We start from the raw sequence: 19,206 nt of genomic DNA, 5'->3' as shown, positions 1-19,206 counted from the left end.
GAGTCATCTGCCAGAGTTCCGGCTCTTTTCACCACATATTCTCCCCAAACTCTCAAGACCACAAACTTCTAAACAACCCTAACAGTCTACCAAAATTCCAGGGATGCGGCCGGTTCCTTTCAAGTGGAATTGTTCGTGCTGTGTTTGTGTGTCTGAGCGGGGCTCGAGGCCAACACTGATGTGCCACGTTATGTGAGGCATACTCAGAACAAGTCAGGGCCTTCTGCCCCCCCCTTTTTGCATAAAACCGTCTTGGCTGGCTGGCCACAACGTTTCCCACTGGATTCCTTCCATTGGATGGATGTCTCATCAGGTTTTAATTTCACTGAGTCATCCAGAGAAAATGACCACGCATGGACAAAGAAAAATCTATAACTCTTCCTACTGGGGAAGTCAGCTCCACTTAAGAGCCACCGATGCATCCCCTTCATTGGCTAGGCCTTTAGGATCAAGAGCTCCTCTCCACTTTGGCCCATTAAGAGATACAATTCAAATGTATAGCTCCACCTAATCCCACCTAACTGTATGAGGGGTTAAGTACAGTGTCCCCACCCACATGGAGCTCAACGTCTAGGAGGAGAGAGAGGGGCACAAATGACATAGCCACACAGTAGGTGCTATGGACAGGGAGTCCTGGATGCTATGGAAACGGAGAGGAGGGCTGCCCAGAGCTCCTCAGGAAGGCAGAAGGAACAGGGCAGAGTCCAGGCAAGACCTGAGAAGCCGAAGCCTGTGGGACTGAGGCAAAGAAGGGGAGCACCCCTGGCCACAGGAGCAAGGTGTGGGAGACGGATGGCTGCGCAACTCTGTGAATATTCTAAAAACCAATGAAACACACACTTTAAAAGGGTGAATTTAACAGAATGTGGACTCTACCTCCATAAAGCTGTTGTTTAAAAACAAAGGTGAATCAAGAGAGAATGTCCCAGGTGGAGAGCACAGATATACCCAGGGAACTCGAAGTTCAATGCAAATGCAAAAAAGATCAGTTTGTGTTTTCAGCAGAGTATGTTATGTGATCTAAGTTTGGGGTAGTAAGCAGTGACTCTGGGCATCAGGGACCAGAGGCAGTGTTACCTTTTTATTTCACGTTCAATAGCTACTGGACTACTGACTCTTACGACCCAGAGCTTTCCTACGTCAAAATAAATTAATAAATTAGCGCAGCACATTGTAGGGGATGCACTACCAGCCAGGAATTCAGAGCTGAATCTCTAATGAAATGGGAATAGATCATTTGATGGTCCTTTTGGTTCTCCGAGGCAGAGGAGAGATGTCTGGTGGGTGCTGGTGGAGGGAGGGGTAAGAAGGTGGGGGACAGGGTAAGAAGGCCCACCCACCACTCTCTGTTTCATGCCAGTTCTATATAAGATATAGCTTGAAAAAGGGTTCTACCGATTTAAGAAATGTCTGAAAGTAACTTGACCAGATGACCAGCAAGGTTCATTTGAACCATAGACCCTGCAAAGTCTCACAGTTCGAGACAGACTACGTACTCATCTCTATGACCCTCCAGGAAATGGCTTTGCAAGCTCATCAGAAGTTTGTGATGTTCGTCCTAAAACCAAACCCACATCTACTAAGTGTGGCACTGCTGGCCACCCAAGAGTGATTAAGAGTTGGGCCTGCCTATGAGGGGCACAGCCCGAGGGAGAAGAAACGGGCTCCCGACCATAGGTTCCAAGTCCAAGTCCATCAGAAATTTCTCTATCTGTACACAGAACCTACATTACTCCCTCTCTGCTCTCTTCCAGGATGCTTTCCCACCCCTGAGCCTCCCACCCTAATTCTACTCACTAAAGGGAAGCCCGGGATTTCCTATTGCCCACGACACAGATCTTCATCAACTATGGTGTCCCCTTCATTCGTCGGAGACCTGGTCACTGGCAGTTAGCACGCCACTGGCTTTTTAAGGGCCTGGTGACAGACACACGTCAGAACTCCCAGGCACCCAAAGGATGTGCAGGCTGCTCCATGTCCTAGCTCACACTCCAGACCGACTCTGTCGGGGAAAAGCAAGCCAGGCGGGCCTTACTGCTCTCAAGGACTTTTCATCTGTTCCCCAAACCAGATGTGTGCCACAGGGGTGACCAGGCACTCCTCACCCAGGGTTGGGGCCTGCCAAGCTGTGCTGCCTCAGTGGCTCTCAGAAAGGAAATGCCTTCTGGCTCTCTAGGTCCTGGGGAAGCGGACTCTTTTTCCAACTCACTATTCTGTCTCACTGTTTCTCATCCACCAGAAGGCAGGACCTAACCTAAGTCTTCAGACCTCAGTGAAAGCTCTCCAAACGTTACCTAAAGCACTGCTTCCTTGGGTCCACCAACAACAGGATGCCACACGCTTCCTATAATGCAGAAGCCAGAGGACCCTACCCCCCACAGGCAAGGTAAAGCCAAGAAAGGGGTCTTCGTGTATTTCTGAGGAATTATGCCTCCCAGCTCTGGTGGACAAGAACCACAGGTATCTTCTTCACCTTGGGACAGCGCAGCCTCCTGCTACCGGACCTGACGCTGCTCTAGGTCAGGTTCCTTCGGAAGGACTTCCCTGATCCTGCAGTACTGCCCACCCACTAACCAGAATCACAGGAGGATTAAGCTCTTTTGTTCATTTTGTCCAGAAGAAAACCAAAGTGCTACTCCAGTCCCTCATGTGTCCAGGAGTACAAGAGCTCGGACGCCAGGAGCGCCCACTGCCACCTCCCAGAGCTGTGGCAAGACACACACGTCAAGGCTAACAAAAATGACCACAGAAGAGCACCTGCACGAACGTCCTCAGAGAGACCTGAACTTCCCGTACACACACAGAACAGAAACCAGAGGAGAAAACTTTCCCCAAACAGAAGTGGGGGCTTGCAAGGAGACTTGCTGAGTGGCAAACTTTTTGGAAAGATGGAATTTTAAACACAAACACAAAAGGGCAGAGATTTGAGGCAGAGGAGCTGTGCGCACAGCTGGGCAGCCCTTTAATTAGGGCAAGATTTGCAAAGCCTGTGGAGCGTCGGCAGATTTTCCCCGGATCTCCGGAATGGAAAGAACGTGGAAACCGACGGGGTGACCAACAAGTTCGCATTCTGCTTGACACTCTCGTGGAGAGTGAAGCCCCTGGTCTTGTCCCTGTCACCTTTTCAGGAGTCCTGGCAATCGGTCCCTTGGAGCAACAGAGGACGATGCCCTGGCCTGGGAGGAGGCAGGTGGGACCTGCCCCTTCCTAAGGGCTCTTTCCACAGCACACAGGAAAGCTCTTCCATCAAGGTGTTTTAGGGCAGAAACAGAATTCTAGGGAAAACAAGCAAGCCCCTCGGACCCTGGGGCTGCAGTTCTTGTTTGCATGTTATTATACAGTACCTCACAAGCATTTCTCATGGATTTAAATATCTTGCACATGGACAAAGGATCTGTAATAAAATAGAAAAATGATATCCCCCCCCTCCAGCTCCCTACAGAGGGAACGCATGCCTCTTTGACTCCCAAGTGGCGAAGGAGACAGTGGTTCTTCCCACACAGCCAACACCTATGTCTCTACTCTTCTTTCTGGGACATTGTGATGTCCGATGCAGCACTGTGGCACAGTCTTCTTAAACCGATGCTTTAGCTCTACTTTGGAGGACAGCCTGTGCCCCCTAGCAGTTATAAGATGTTCCCAAGTCTAAGTTAGAAAGGTGACAAGGATCAGAAATAAAGGTAAAGGCTCTGCGCCCCTTTTCTCCACCAAAACCCAAGTGCTCAGGAAAAACAGAAAGCCGGAGGCCTACTTTGGGTTCCTTTGGGAGCAGCAGCTGTTACCAACCAGAGCTGTGAGGAAGACACCAGGTGATGGAGAGCCTGAAAGATCTGACTGGGAAAGACCAAGGTCCCTGTTGAGGTCAGACATGATAAAGGCAGGTGGTGCTGGCAGTTCCACTGAGCGAGCGCACAGTGTCAACAGGACCAGCAAGGTCACTGCTTCCCAGGAAAGGACCGATGGTGGCTCTTCGAGAGGCAGGGAGGCTTGGGGAGCAATGTAGGGAAGAGACACGTTTCCCAGCTCTAACCTTAAAATCACAAACAATAAATCAATGGCTGTCTGTCTCTTCCATTATGCAACCAGAAAGTCTGAGTGGCAACCAACAGCTGATCCTCAGGAGGACCGCAGTGCATCCCATCACCTACTTCTGGGCAAGGGACTCACCAATGCCCAAGGCTTGACATCCTAATCTGGGCACAAACATGCGCTCCTACTCTGTGTCCAGCTAGCTCCCTTCTATCACCCTGTCTCAGACTCCATCTACTCCAAGCAGCTTTCCTTGAAACCCACCCATCACCAAGGGCTGTGGGCTCTTCAGATACACACAGTATCTTACTTACACTCTGACCCCAGTGCCTCAGCACAGGCTCCAGCACGCAGGAGGGGCCTGAGCACGCCTTCACTGAGGATACAAAGGTGACCAGAGCAGACAAGATCTCTGCCCTCAGCTTAGCAGCCAGTGAAAGTCACATAATTAATCCAATGGAGAGTACAGGGGACTCCCATGGCTGCGGTGACCAAGGCACAGAGTAGGGGGAACGAGGCCCAAGCAGAGGTCTGAAAGACCAGCAGAGCTGCTGTGGAGAGGTGTTCCCAGTAAAGGGAGAGTACAAGACCCAACACTACAGGGCACAGGACCTTTGAGAAACCCTAGTGGATCAGTATGGCTGGAGTGGAAGGGCCTCAGGAGTGGGGGGAGGGGGACAGAGGAGGGATGGGCCAGCCAGATCAAGAAGTTTTGCTAAACCCAGAATGTTCTCTGGGCTTGATCCTGATAACAGTATGGAGTCAGAGGGCAGTGGAGGGTCATGATGAAAAGCGCATTTTGGAAAGATGACTCTGGCTGCCGAGAGGGAGATGGGGCAGGTGGAGGACTACAGGCAGGGAGGTCCAGAGGCTGTTAGAAAGATCCAGTAACCCAGGGAAGGGTAGGAGCAATAAACGTCCACCGAACGGCGCTAAGTGATTAATACGCCCTTAGCCGACAGGATGGAGGGGGTGGGAGGCACTCCTTAGAGGTGACACCCTGGGGCATCTGGAACCATGACTCCACCGGCTGTCGAGCTGCTCCCAATGCTCCTGGGGCCTGCCTCTGTGCTAGACTCCCAGAGCCAGCTCTTCCACGAGCCCTGTCGTCATGCTTTAGCTGCCCAGACCCAAGAAGAGGTCAAGCACCACGGGCGAGGGCATTAAAGCCCACTCACCACGCCACCCCCCTCCTGGCTAGAAGACAGCACCACCTCCCCAGAGCCTGATCAAGAAGCACTCGCCCACCACCTGCCATACAAGAAAATGCAGGGTGCTCTGAGAGGGGACACAGCCGTCCTTAAGGGACAGCCGGACTGCAACAGGCGAGCTGCTCCAGGTCACGGGTTTCTCCTGCACTCACTACTTGGCACAGAAGCCAAGGCAAGTGTGCCAACGTATTCTTCTCCATCACAGCAGCTGGCAAGGCCCATGGAGCGCTCATCACAGCACCCCACGATGCCCCAGCACACCCTTTAATCCTCCCAGCTGCCCTCTGAGAATGAGGTGAATTCACAACTCCCTGCATGGTACACATGGGGAAACAGAGGCACAGACAGCCCAAGCGGCTTCCTCAAGGTCACCTCAGTCTTCAGGGTGCACCAGACCCAGCTCACTTGCTGGGTTTGCTGCCCCTCTGCACTGCCCCGTGCTGGGGCCGCCAGCACCGACCGCGATCCCTGCGCTGACCCCGTGGGGCTGAGGCCTCCTGAGTTGCGTTTCAGCTTCACGTGGCACTTCTGCCCCGTGTCCTCGCCCCTCCTCAGACTACACAGCTTAGAAGGTATGGACAGAGAGTCCTCTCTCCAAGCCTGGGGCCGGGTGGGGTGACTGGCTCATCTACTAGTTATTTAGCATCATCCATGAGGCCGGGCACCGCGTAGACTCGGGATACGGATGAGCAGCATTACTATTCCACAGGCGCTCCGGAGCCAGAGGGCCCTTGGGCGCTAGCAGTGCAGGTCAGCCGGGCCCCGTTGAGGGACGCGGCCTGGAGATGGGGCTCCCCAGCAAGCAGAGCTCACAAGTGGGAAGGTCAGTGAAACAAGGCGTGAAAACGCTGGGGAAGGAACACTGAGAGACCTTCCAGGGCCAACACCCCCCCCCCTTACTCCCTACTTGCATTCGGCATGGTCAGAATGAGGGGAAATCCACTTGTAGGAAGAATAATCATTTCCAGCCTGGGGCAAATCTCCTAAAGGGTTTTGTTCTGAACCCAGACTGTTATTTTAGCTTCCAGTCAGTAGTAATTAAGTGTGCCTACACATTCCAGAAAGAGGAGAGAGGCAGATTAACGATAATTAAATCTCTTCTGTATTTGGCCCCGGATCTCTCCTCGAGCGGCCTGCTGTCAGATACTTCTTCCAAAGCCTCCATCTGACACAACTCCTACCAGCACCATCTGTAACATCAATTCTGGTCCTGGCGTGAAGGTTTCAATTACACACAAGGTAACAGGCCCCCAAGGACCTGAGAGTCTGGAGTTTCACAAGCGCCGTCCCCCCTGCCCGGTACACCACACATCCAGAATCTGGTCGGTGATCATTTGCAAAGGGGAGGGCACAGGGACAGCCCCTTCGAGAGGCCTCTCAAAGGCAGGTTCTATGCCTGTTGTGACTGACAGGGTCTTTAATGAACCTTAATTGTGAGCGCAACGGGCCCAGGAAGGCAGCAACAGATGTGGCAATGCGGCAACCGCAAACCTCCTGACTAATGAATAAAAAGTGTCCCGCCTGATGAGGGCCAGTGACCCCAAAAAAGGAGGGTGGAATCATTCTTCACCCCTGCACCGTTTCTAGAGCGCTGATTCCTTAATGCAAGCAAACGGGAAGCCTCTGGGGGGCTGGAAGGCACCTGCCTCCAACCTCCCAAGAGAAAAGGACCAAGGAGGGGTACTACTCGGTGGCGGCACACAGACCTGGGGTCACGTGATCAGCACCCGGGCTGCCTCCACCAGGGCTGCCTCCACCAGCAGTTGGTCTCTAACAATGGGAGGCTCAAATAGGCCTCCTGTTCAACATGGGAAGGGGAAAGCTCCACTTTGTGAGGACTGAACAACTTCTTACTGGCACTAATTACCGGGGTGATATCTGCATTCAGAGTCTGCTGTCGGGTGAGGACCTGCAGCACGAGGAGGAAACTGCTCCTGGAGAAGCTGTGCACACAGGCAGCATGGTGGGAGGAAACTAGGCCTCTGAGTCCAATGGCCTGACCCTGCTACTCGGTAATTAGCTGTGAGGCTCTGACCACCTAATTAGGCCTCTCTTGGTCTCCTCACCTGTAAGATGTGGTGTGTATTTTAAATAAACATGGGAAGGGTCAAGAGAAGCATCTGACAGTTACCAACTAACCAACAGGTAAGCAGCAGAGCTTTCATTCATCCGCACGATGGCTGCACCAGACTTGGGTGAGAACCCCTTTCTCTATGCCAGGTACTGTTCCAGAAGCTTTCCAAACACCACATCTCGTTTCCAAGGGCAGTGTCATCAGCAGCCCCCACCCCCCATGGCTCAGAAGTCACCCAGCTCAGACATGGTGAGGATGAGAACACAGTCTGGTTGGGCCTTCAAGCTTTCAGGTGCTCAACCGTATCAGGGACCCAGTGTCAGACTCATAGGTGCCCTAAAACTTCCCAACCAAGAACTTTACAGGAGCTCCACCTCCACAAGCATGCTGAAATAGGCTTCTGTGGCCGGACGCATAAAGGGTACGTGGGTGGGGGGAGATCACTCAGTAACCAAGGACATGTGCAAAATAAACGGGTACTATTGCAAGCCCACCCCTATCATCCACACTGTGGCTGGGGGCCCCTCACAGGCATGTCTGCCAGGAACACGTGGTAGCAGGCGAGGTGCTCAAGCAGCCTCCCCACCATGACAGACAGACTAGGGAGAGGATGAAGGGGAAGAGCCCTGGAAGGGGTAGGCCCACTGTGGGCTGACCCTGGAGGAGCCACGGACGCGGGGGCTGGTTCTCAGACTGGGGAGGGGGTGCCTGGGGGGCACAATGGCAGTGAGGAATGGGACAGATGAGAGATAGGGATTTCAGGCTGGGGCAAGAGAGCAGCAGCCCTGATGGGACGGAAGGAGGCAGAGGCAGAGAGAGCAGGAAACTGGACCACAGAGAAGGGCCCTGGATGACAGCCAGGGGCCTACGTGGCACCTCTGCATGGCTGAAGTGACCTAGGGCCCTGAGGATCCGCCAGCCGGTCCTTGGACAGATCACACTCCCTACCTGTCCCACCACCCAGCCACTTTGTGTAGCTTTCCCACCGGGCCTTCCCAAGAAAGGACTGAGCATTATGAATTCAGGGAACTGAAGGAGGGAGCAGAGCGCCCACCCAAGCCACCAGCATGATGAGCAGAGAAGACTCACACAGGCCGGGAGCCCCCCTCTGCCGGACAGTCCATCATCCCACTCTGCAGAACGACGGCTGCCCTTCCTGGCAACGACACTGGCCTGCCAATCTGACTCTGAGCTGCTCTGCTGGCCCTGGGGTCAATGACAATGGCGTCTTCCCGCTTTCCATCCCGTCAGGAGTTGACAGAAGGTAGGGGAATGGTTTTCAAGACAGATGCCTCAGTGGAAGGCCTTCTCACCTCCTCCTTCCCCCCTGTCAGGTTAAACATACCAAGTCCCTGCAAGGGCACACTGGTTATGACACCCCCACCCCATGAAAATCAGGACTGGGACCATCCACCTGTGTGCACACAGAAGGCAGCCTGGGGCGTCGGGGTGTGGCCCCCAGGCTGGTGGAACCCAGGGGTTAGCAACAGGTCCTGGAAAGCCAGCACTTATTAACCACTTGTCATGTACAGCAGCATGTGACACACATCCCAAACCCTCCCAAGTGCTCCAGGAATGGGGTTTTCTGACCCAGATCTTGTATGCCGGAGCAATCTGGGAGGTGAAGCAACCTGCCTGCGCTCTCAAAGCTGGAAGATGACGGAACGGGATTCAAGTCCCAGTCAGCCTAACTCCACCCACAGACGTGAGCTGCAGAGGCAATGGAGCCAGCCCAACTCCGGGGGCATCTGCCAGAGGCCCCCCACCTGCTCGGCTCTCTCCACATTTTCACTGTACAAGGCAGGTTATCCGGTCACAAACCTTACAGAAATGTCTCTTATGCCAGCAAAAGGGGTCCTGAAAGTAGTGATGACAACACAACAGTATCCATGGTGATGATCTTTTAGTTCCAGGCAACGGGACTCAGGTTCTGAGACTGTGACCATCTGGCCCTCACTTCAGAGAGGAGACCCTGAGAGACCCACCTATCACAGAGAAGACAGCAGCAGACCCAACGCTAAGACCCAGGGTCCCTGACTTCTGATAAGATTTGCTTACTGTACACAGTGGTTTTTCCCCACCTTCCTCTTTCCTCCCTACTGAAGGAGCCAGAAGTTCTCTGAAGCAGTTCTCTATATGAAGAAACCACAAGGAAAGCTGTGTTCTTTGTATGCCATTTTACCAGATGGTCACCAAAATTGTAAGCTTGGCTAACATCAAACTTATGGCCATTGCCAAAGAGGGTCTGGAACCCAGGTCATCTGATATGCACGTTATGAACCTTTCTAGGAAACCAATGTTTTCCAAAGCAGAGTCCATGAAAGTGAGCTAGAGAAATGCTGGGTTCAAGGAAATGTTGTTGCTGTTAACTGCAGGACTTCTCAGAACCTCTAGTAATGTGGATGGTGAAGCTCCTATGGGGCAGAGTAGGCCATGTTGTTTACCCCATTGCTCATGGTCTTTGTTCCTCAGGAAGCTCATCAAGGTGAGCTGACCAACTTCATGACAGGCACTGTGCAGGTCGCATCCCAGAGGAAATTCAATCCATCCACGAGGCAGAAAAAGCCAGGTCATCCGTGAGGGTGACTTTTCTAGCCGTCCTCTCCTGTTTCATTTTGCACTCCTCTGAGAAGGACGCAGAGGATGTGTACGAGACCCCTGCCCTGCTCCCTCTGTGACTCACCTGTGTACCTGGCTCTCTGTTCCAACAGAGCATTCTCACTTTCCTTATCAACGGCGACAGCACACAGCAGCTGGGAGCCCTGGGTCCAAAGCTTGGCTCCACCATGGCCACCTGGTGACCTTGGCCGAGACGCCCAGGCCCCGCTGCTGCTTCTGTCCAGCGGGAACAACACTGATGACCTCGGAAGGCGCTTTCTCAACATTCTTTATCATAAGCGGCAAATACTTTCCAGAGTTTGCTCTTGGGCCTTTCATTTTGTTTCAGCTTTTAAGTTAAAATCGCATGTGGTCAAAGCCATCCTTTCGGCATTCTTTCTGCGCCTCAGGAACAAGCGTCCCCCAACCCAGCACCGAACACCGTCAAGGCCTTGCCTCTGCTCCTTGCCTGTCCACTCAGGTCGGCCCGGGACGGGGAGGAGCACGTGACGGGCAAGAGCCACTTCACTTGTTGGCCTTCGACATTTTTAGTTGTGTCAGCCATCTGACTGAATATTCCATTGTTTCTTCAAGTGAAACGTAAATGTCACTTATAAGACATCCTAACTGCTTATGTGACGGGCCCGTTGCCATGCGGACCGACTCCGCTGGCTTCCGCCCCAGGTTCTGAGCTCCGTGGGGCCTTCACACATGGCCCACCTGCTGCTCGGGGCACCAGGCTTCCCTGCAGCTTCCACTGTCCTGCTGCCACCAGAGGGATCTTGTCCTTCCACCCCAGGTCCTTCCTGTATCCCAAGTGGCTTGTGCTGGGTTGTGTGCTGATCCTGGTATGTCTGATTAAAAGGGAGCCACGTGAGGCACCTGGGTGGCTCAGTGTGAGCATCTGCCTTGGGCTCAGGTCGTGATCCCGGGGTCCTGGGATGGAGTCCTGCATTGGGCATCCCGCAGGGAGCCTGCTTCTCCTTGTGTCTGTGTCTCTGCCTCTCTCCTCTCTCATGAATAAAGAAAATCAAGCAAATAAATGTAGCCACCTAATGGACCCATTCCTTTAGTTCTTGCAGTGCCAAGAACTTCTAAAATTTTTAGATTTACTTTATTAACCGAAAGAAGAAATAGTGGCCCACTCTTGTGTTTGGACAGAACGGTGTTTTAAAGGACACAGTATGTGTGTGTGAGCATGCGGACACAGGAATATGAGCGCGTGTACTGGGAGACAGTTGCTGACGGCGTCACCTCGGCACCGCTATTCCCATCACATCTACTGCTCCGAACAGCCAGGCCCAAATAGCAGCAATCAGGTAGTGGTTTCTACCCGCCCCAAGCTCTGATGGAGCTTCAAATCAGGAGAGGCAGGAAGAGAAGTTTATGAAGGCTTCGCTCCTCAGGCACTTACAAGCTCCACGGCCACTAGCACACCCTCGTCACACATTTCTTTTACAGTTTCACCTGAAAAGATAGTTTTAGCAACAAGACGTACGAGAAATGACATACCGTCATGTTTTCATTTTCTAAGACCATAATCCAGTGGACAAGCACTGGAATTAACTTTCCCCTGGATGACACATCGGGTATGGGACATCCTCACTGTCCTCACCTTACAGAGGGGCTGAGAAGATGAAACCAGGTGACAGATCATGTGTACAATAATGTGGCCCATACATATCAGTGCTTCTGACATCTGATGGGTCTCCATTAAAGCTATTTTCCCACGCCATTTCACTGCAAGCAACTTTAGGAAGAATGAAAAGAGGAGAGAGTCAACTTCTCAATCTGGGCCCAAACACAAAATCTCTAGAACTTTAAAATTACCTCTGAAAAATAACCAAAGTGAACCGGGTGGTTGACATTAGCAGTGACAGGAGACTGCTTTCTCATAACCTAGTTCTGGAGAATTTTGAGCCCTTGGCCATTATGAGTCATCCTCCATCACTGTTCTAGAACTGCTCAGAACCAGTGAACACCTCACTAGTCTCCTGGAAATGGTCCCGGCCCCCCAAGGAACACATGCGCCAAAGGAAAGCAAATGACCCCCGAGTTCTCCTTCACTCACTTGGCTTCCAGTTTTCATTGTCTGGGCTGCTCCTGCAGGAGGCAATCCATCTCATTTTTATTGGATCAAAGGAGGGCCCATTCTTCTGTTGTGTATAACTGGGCTCATCGGAATATCAAAGACCTTTGGGGTGTGTGTGGGATATCTCTGAGGGAGGTCAGGGGAGGGCAGCCCAGGGAGTCCCACTTCCCTTTCCAAGTCCACAATGCCATTCTGCCCTAGTTTACAAGGGCTGCCTAGCTGTCACCTTGGCACAATCAGAGGCCGCGTCGTGAGGTGGCAGGGTCCTCGCTCAGCAACAGGCTGGGGTCATGGAAGGCCGTCTCCCTCTGGAGAGGCCGCCCCAGGCAGGGGAAGGGGCCAGTGCAGCACCTCGCTCCAGGGGTGGCTCTCTCCCCTCCCTCGCTTTTACTCTCCACAGCTGCAGTCCATTCTAAGAGCAAGAACGCTTGCATGAAAAGGCTCACCACAACTTTCCAAGGAATGGAGTTCATTAAAATACTGCTGGAGGCCCTTGGCTGGAATGCTTTTCCCCTTGTAAAATGGGAACTGCAGCTCAGTGTCGCCTGTAGGGAAGCTCAGGATAAGCTCAGAAACATCAGTCCAACAGAAACTGTACAGGGGCTTTTGCATAATTACTAATTATTCGATCTGTTCCCAAGCTCCTGCTCCAGAAACAATATCCGGCCTAGGAGAGAAAACTTCCCGGCAGATCCTAGGCAGACCCTAGGCAGACCCTAGGCCAAAAGGGAGAATGGAACCCAAGGTCCCCCACCCCTGACACAAACTCACAGGGAACTTCCCTCGGTACCAGCGAATGCAGGCTGGCACAGGGCTCCGAAACCAGCATGCCCCAGCCCCAGCCCTATGCATGGTGGCCCCTTACCCCCAGCTCAGCTGATGGGTGCCCAGCAGGGGGAAGATGATGCCCAGCTGGGAGGCCTACTCCCCAAGCCCCAGGCAGGAAAGGCCAACTTCTCCAAATCTCAACTTTGACTTAAAGCTTCAGGGCAGAAAGCATTTATTTTATATTAAAATGTCTGACATCATGTGGGCATGTTATGGACTGGAATGTAATTATTTAAAGAGAAGAAACATAAAACCCTCCATTCCAGGCAGCCACTTTGGGCTGTGCCCCCAAACTCCAGAGACGTGCATCTAGGTAACTGCCAGGACTGCTCTCGGGGGAAGAACCTGAGGAACACAGGGAGGGGCCAGGTGAAGGGTGGCCAGCAGACAGGCAGGGGAGAGGGCACCGGCTGGCTGGGCACACCCCTAAGGAGCCTGGGCCACCTTTACTCAACAGCAAAGACCAACAAAAGTGCCGGCTGGGTATCTGCTTGGAAGGCACAGAGTGCCAAGCTGGCCACGGCCAAGTCCTCCTTCTTCCCAAAGTCTTCCCTACATTCTCCACGAAATGCCAGCCCTGTGGAGCCAGGCCTTTCATCCCGGAGCCCCGGCACCTGGAAGAGTATTTGACGAACTGTGTAGTGAAATTCTTATACAGAGAATAACTTAGTTCTGCAGCTTCTGACAGCCCTCCTCGGAGCCAATTACGGGTGAAGAACAATCGGCTGAGAACCCAGCCAAGGTCATTCTCAACAGGGGTCAAGTTTTAGGATCCTGGCATTTTCTGCTGTGGAAGGACGGCCAGGGAATAAAGGCTGCATTTCTTCCCAGGGCTGTGCACAGTGCCCGACTCAGAGGGGCTGCTCAGGAAATGTGGGTCTGAATCCATTAACTTTTCACCGCTTAAACTCAGACCACTTTAGAAAGGAGAAGACATTTTAAAGGTCATCTTTGCAACAAAGGAGGAAGAAATGCTGGTATGAGACCACTTTTAAATGGGGAAGATCAAAAAATAAATAAATAAATGGGGAAGATAAACAGCAAGTCAGGCAGGAAGAAAACACAAGCCTCCTCATTGCAGGGCACAGATAAAACTGGGTCATCTTGGACTGCAGGAGGGACCCTGGTCCCCAGGCCCAGCACGTCTTCACCACCTGGGGACAGAGCTGAGTTCGGTGCTTGGTTCCACACAAGCTACCACTGGAAGGATAATTTACAGAACTCGTTGGTTCCGCCATTAAAGACTGAAAGCTGAGTAATGATGCTTAGCAGAAATCAGACAGATAATATTAATGAACCATTAAATACAACGTTCGCCTTTATTTCAGCAATCACAAATGTGAGGGTGTGGTCCACCGGCTGCCTCACGGAGCGCAGGTTTTCAGAGACTTAGGCAGTAGGTCTCCACTGGCTCATTTGCCGGGGCCCCCTGTGCACCCAGGCCTCTGACCTGTCAGGCGAGAAGGATTGCACATACCCTGCAGCCCTCATGCTGCTTGAGAGGTGGACAATTTCTAGCAAGTCGTTCAAAGTACAGGTCCGTTTGAGGCTGGCAGGGCAAAACCCTGCACCCAGCTGGCCCTTTCGATTTCTGGAAGGCAATGCCAGCTGCTACAAAGAGGGTATGCCACCACGAAATCCCAGCAGGCTCCCAGCTCCCCCGTCCAACCACCAGGGCACCTCCTCCACCTCTAACCCACAGGCCTGGCCAGCATGGCTCAGGGCTCTTCCCAGCTGCAGTCCCCATCCCCCCACCAAAACCCGGGCCTGGAGTAAGGTCTGGGGACACCCCCCAAGGTGTACCTTTGGGTGGCTACAGCAGAGAGAGAAAGAGTTAAACATGAAACGACTAATATTTGCACGCAAAAACTCTCCTGCCTGGTTAAAACGATTTAGGGCTATTTTTGGTCTGCTCTTAAAAAGGGCAAAGGACGGATGGCCTGCTGGGTGCCAATTTGCAGAAACAAACTCCTTCCTCGGCTTGGGGCTTAAAATACACGCCAGCCAAGTTTCAGCTATTACTGCCAGTGCACCGAGTAAAGCCCTAGAAGGCCAAAGTGTAAGAAGCCAAGGGAACATCTAAACATCATAGGATTCTTGGCCCACACAGATGAGTGGGTATTTTTGAAAGGGCTTAACAATGGATTTCAGTCGGCTTCGCTCTAGTACAATGGGATTCATATGTAATAAAATGATGTTCTGGCCATGTGCAAGAGAAGGTCATTTCCCATCTATCCCAGCATGCACCATAATCCCAAGGCAGCAAGAGCCCTGATGCTGGAAAGAAAAAAGAAAAAGGGAAGCTCATCTGGCATGATAAATTGGGCTGCCTTGGCCTGGCTGCCAAGCATACGCCACATTTCTCTTTAATACTACTCTGTAACCGGACCACTGGTGGACCGGATAAATTCCCCTACGGTTCTCTGGCTCCAACATCTAAGCGTGGCCATTCCCTTCATGGAGAATGCTGGCAAATCCAAACATTCTTGTCAGTCTTAAAATTGGAGACTTTTCTCAAAAACAACTACCTCCCCTTCATTATTTTAGGCAGGTGAGCATGGGAGGAATGACTGCAATTTGCACCGAGCGGAGCATTCGCTGCTCTGAAAACCTCTGACTGAGCCCAGATCACGTGAAACAAAGGCCTGGACACACTGCTTCTAGATGTGTGAGTTTTCTGAAATCACAGCCCTGGGAAGAAATAAAACTGCAAGTGAACTTCAGAGACACAGGAGTACACTCAGCACCAACTCTTAACGACGGAATTCTGCAGACCCAGTTAAAAACAAAACAGACCCCCGCCCCGTCATTCCCAGGGCAAACAGAAGAAAAACAGCAGCAATGAAAGGAAAACATTCAAAGAAGTAATTTCTAGGACTGGTCATAGGATCTTGTACAAAACCAGCCCAAATGCCCCTCAGACACTACGGTGCATAGCAAGGACCTTGAAGCAAGGCCATTAATCAAAAACTGGCTTTTGAAGCATGTCAGTATAGTTTTAACGAGGTGTGCTTTACCAGATCCCAATTCGGTGAAAAGCCATGCTCCATTTCCATTCTGACATTCGTCATACTTCAAATTAAAAAATTAAGGAGAACACCATTCCCCAGCCCATTCTGGATGATGGGAATCTATTGTGGCCTCCTGTTCAGCCTGAGGAGGTAGAGGTAGAGGGGGCCAAGGCTGGCCTCCACACAACCTTCGAGGGGCAGCTGAGGGGCCAACCCCCCCACCCCCCACGGAGCAGCGGACAAAAGCGAACTGCTAATCCCACAAACTGCTAATCAATCCCACAAACTGCTAATCCCACGAGGCCTGGCCCTAAGGAGGGCACCTCTTTCAGGTCTCTAGCGTTGCTGTTGTTTTCAATTACAGTAACTCTAAATTATTCTCTATAAAACAGTTGTTTTATGTTTTAGATCACTAATGAAATATTTAACAGTTTTCCCCTTAACAGATCAGAGGGACACATCAGGAAGACACACGGTATTTAATCTCTTGCTCTGGGTGTGAGGGGCTCACCCCCAGGGGCCCAGCAAGTTACCCCACAGAAGGAACTGGGGCTCCTTGTGCTCCTTGGCTTCTTCCTCATAAAATCCAAATCATCTAAAAGAGGTGAGGTGGTGGGGCACCTAGGTGTTCAGTGGTCCAGCATCTGCTTTTGGATCAGGGCGTGATCCTGGGGGGTCCTGGATTGAGTTCCATATTAGGCTCCCCACAGGGAGCCTGCCTCTCTGTGTCTCTTTTGAATAAAAGGAAGGGAGGGAGGGAGGAAAAAGGGTGAGGTCGTCCTAGGTACACTCAAGGGAGACTGAAAATCAGTTGAGGTACTAACACAAACCACAGCATCCAGCTCCGTTCTGGGCACACAGCAGGTGTTCAATAACTGTTAGGGGTGTTGAACCCGCAACCCCATGTCACCTCCAACCCCTCGCCTGCCACGTTCTGCAGAAGACAAAGTTGTAAGGGGAAGAGCAGCGTGGTTCTAACCATAACCGACAGGATGCCACACGGCACGTCCCCTATCAGGGACAGGAACAGGGTGGCACTTCGACCGGAGTCCAAGGAGCGTCCTGCAAACTGGCACGTCAGGGCTGAGCGCTCACACCCAGTGTGCGGCTGAGGGTGAGGTTCTCCCAAGGTTCTCCTTCACTCAGCATCAGTGCTGTGATTTTTCATGCCGAGCCCAAGTACAAGTGCCAGACCCGGCGAAGGAAGCAGCTCACCAGGTGCCCATAAAAGCAGCTCCGTGCACCTCTCTGAAATAAAGAGTGACGAGGGGGATCGCAGAGAAAATACACTTCAGTTGCCATAAGAACAAAATAGCTTGTCGAACACCAAGGGTCTGAGAAAAATTCGCTTATCATTTCTTCTCTGGCTGATTTCTAAAATACAGTGATAGCTAAATCGGCACACTAAGTTTACACTCAGCCAAGCATGCTTTCACGCTGAGTTGAAAGACAAAGAAGCCTCTGCCACTGACCCAATTAGGGATCTGATCATACCTTCATCCTTTGCCCACCTCTGCCCCATAGGATCAAACAAAAAATCTCCGACTGAGAGAAACACGAAGCAATACAGCATTGTATGGGTCAGATCAGGCCAAGCAAGCAAACCACGCACCAAGTGTGGCACACGCGAGGTTCAGTGAGTGGGGAACAGCGGCAATGACCACCGCCTCAAGTTCAAGCCACCCCCCTGACCCTCAAGGACCCCTCGCTACTGTCCAACTGCGCACTTCACCATTTCTCAGTTAGGACTGCTTTTGCTAAACACCCCGCCCAACCCACCTCACCTCCCAACTTGCACTCTGCACAAAATCAGATGTAACCAATTCAATGTTTGGGCCAACACTGAAAAACCAAGAGGTCTCATGTCAAACTCCAAATGTATGGCTTTTCCAGAAAAGTCTGAAAATAAGTAACAGAGGACCATTGCTGTCCCCAGAGGGCAACAGCAAGCAGCTGGAGCAGAGGGGCCACTGTCCTTGTAGATGGGGCCTGCCACCACATCCCTCACGCCTCCCTGGCTCTGGGTTCTGACCTGATTCTGCACATTTAGAGGCTTGTGTGCCTCCCATTTCAACCCTCTCTTTCTTTCACACTCACTTCACACGTCTGTGTCAGCCAGGACCTACCATGTCTTTAAATCCACCTTCCTCCCTTCCCTCACAAGGGCCTCTGTCGCTGCCTCTCTCATCAGGACCACTGACCTCAAGAAACCTCCTCACTTTGCAGAAGCTCACACCCCCTCACCCAGCTGTGTCACACAGCTGCCTCCTGACTGGGACTGTGGGGGCCTATAAATACACACACGGTGGGACACCTGGGTGGCTCACTGTTTGAGCGTCTGCCTTCAGCTCAGTGCCCTGGGATCAAGTCCCACATCAGGTTCCTCGCAGGGAGCCTGCTTCTCCCTCTACGTCTCTGTCTCTCATTCTCACGAATAAATAAAATCTTAAAAAATAGAAAATAAAATAGCCAGAATTGGCTTCTTTAAAAAACCAAACCAAACCAAACCATACACATGGTTGTGACTATGGCCTGCGGACTGCTGGGATGTCCCCTCTATGAATGACACGAGTCTCCCGCAGGAATGTTTCCCCCACTACCATTGCTCTGAATTCATACAGTAGAATTAAGTATCGCTACAGCATACAGACAAGTTTTCAAACCATTACTGTAAAAGACACCTCATCGATAAGCCATGGTTGGCAGCTGGTCATCACATCCAAGACAACAGGGGTGCAGTGTATATAACAGAGGACCTGGTGACAAAGCCAGAACGCACTGGCCAAATAAGAGAGTCACTCAGTTGGCCTCTTGGGCCCGATTTTAGTTTATTTTACTTCTTTGCAATATTTCCCATAGCTTTATAGGTTTTATTTAAATATTTTGGAGTATTTCAAATAATACTATGGTGCCAATTAATCTAGGGCATCATTTTGAGACAAATTATTCTGAATTAACATAAAAGAAAAAAGAAAGATACTTCAAAAACAGGTGTGATGAGCTCTTTGAAAGCTGACTTTTTTGTTTTGTGCTGTTCAAAGTGGAAGTGAAGCCTCTGCAGTATTATATAGGGTTGATTTTGTACTGCCTTGGCTGGAGAAACCTCCGCAACAGCGAACAAACGAAGGAAGCCTGGCAGCAGGCACTGCTGAATGCCCGCTGGGTGTGTGTGGCCTCTTCCTCCCCGTGCTGAAATGCAAGCTTCTAGAAACTGAAAATATGCAGTTGGGGCAAGGGGACAGATGGTGATCAACTTCCAAGCTCCTGTCTTGGGGTTTATGGAGTTTGCTGGCTCTGAGACACAACCACGTGGAGGAATCTCAGAGCTTGGTGGTGGAAGGTAGGTTTCTTCTAGGTTCTGAA

At 51.7% G+C, this 19,206-nt stretch overlaps 1 protein-coding gene and 3 long non-coding RNA genes across 7 annotated transcripts in view; 1 reads left to right on the top strand and 3 right to left on the bottom strand.

Annotated features, from left to right (window-relative positions):
• LOC144314819 (uncharacterized) overlaps positions 1-10,950 on the bottom strand; it is a 21,415-nt gene extending 10,465 nt beyond the window's left edge. The window contains exon 1 of the long non-coding RNA XR_013380675.1: positions 9,136-10,950. This is a non-coding gene — a long non-coding RNA (uncharacterized LOC144314819). The remainder of the gene's footprint in view (positions 1-9,135) is intronic.
• CAPZB (capping actin protein of muscle Z-line subunit beta) overlaps positions 1-19,206 on the bottom strand; it is a 130,406-nt gene that overhangs the window by 49,997 nt on the left and 61,203 nt on the right. The window lies entirely within an intron of this gene.
• Positions 8,846-19,206, top strand: LOC144314816 (uncharacterized). The gene is made up of 2 exons (XR_013380671.1): positions 8,846-12,113; positions 12,405-19,206. It is a non-coding gene; the product is annotated as an uncharacterized LOC144314816 (long non-coding RNA).
• Positions 10,971-11,836, bottom strand: LOC144314817 (uncharacterized). The gene is made up of 3 exons (XR_013380673.1): positions 11,743-11,836; positions 11,528-11,662; positions 10,971-11,379 (listed from the first exon to the last, which is right to left on the bottom strand). It is a non-coding gene; the product is annotated as an uncharacterized LOC144314817 (long non-coding RNA).

The sequence above is a fragment of the Canis aureus genome, chromosome 5 (assembly GCF_053574225.1).
Source record: "Canis aureus isolate CA01 chromosome 5, VMU_Caureus_v.1.0, whole genome shotgun sequence".
NCBI lineage: Eukaryota > Metazoa > Chordata > Mammalia > Carnivora > Canidae > Canis > Canis aureus.
The sequence above is the reverse complement of the archived record's forward strand: the minus strand, read 5'-3'. Positions and strand labels throughout refer to the sequence as shown.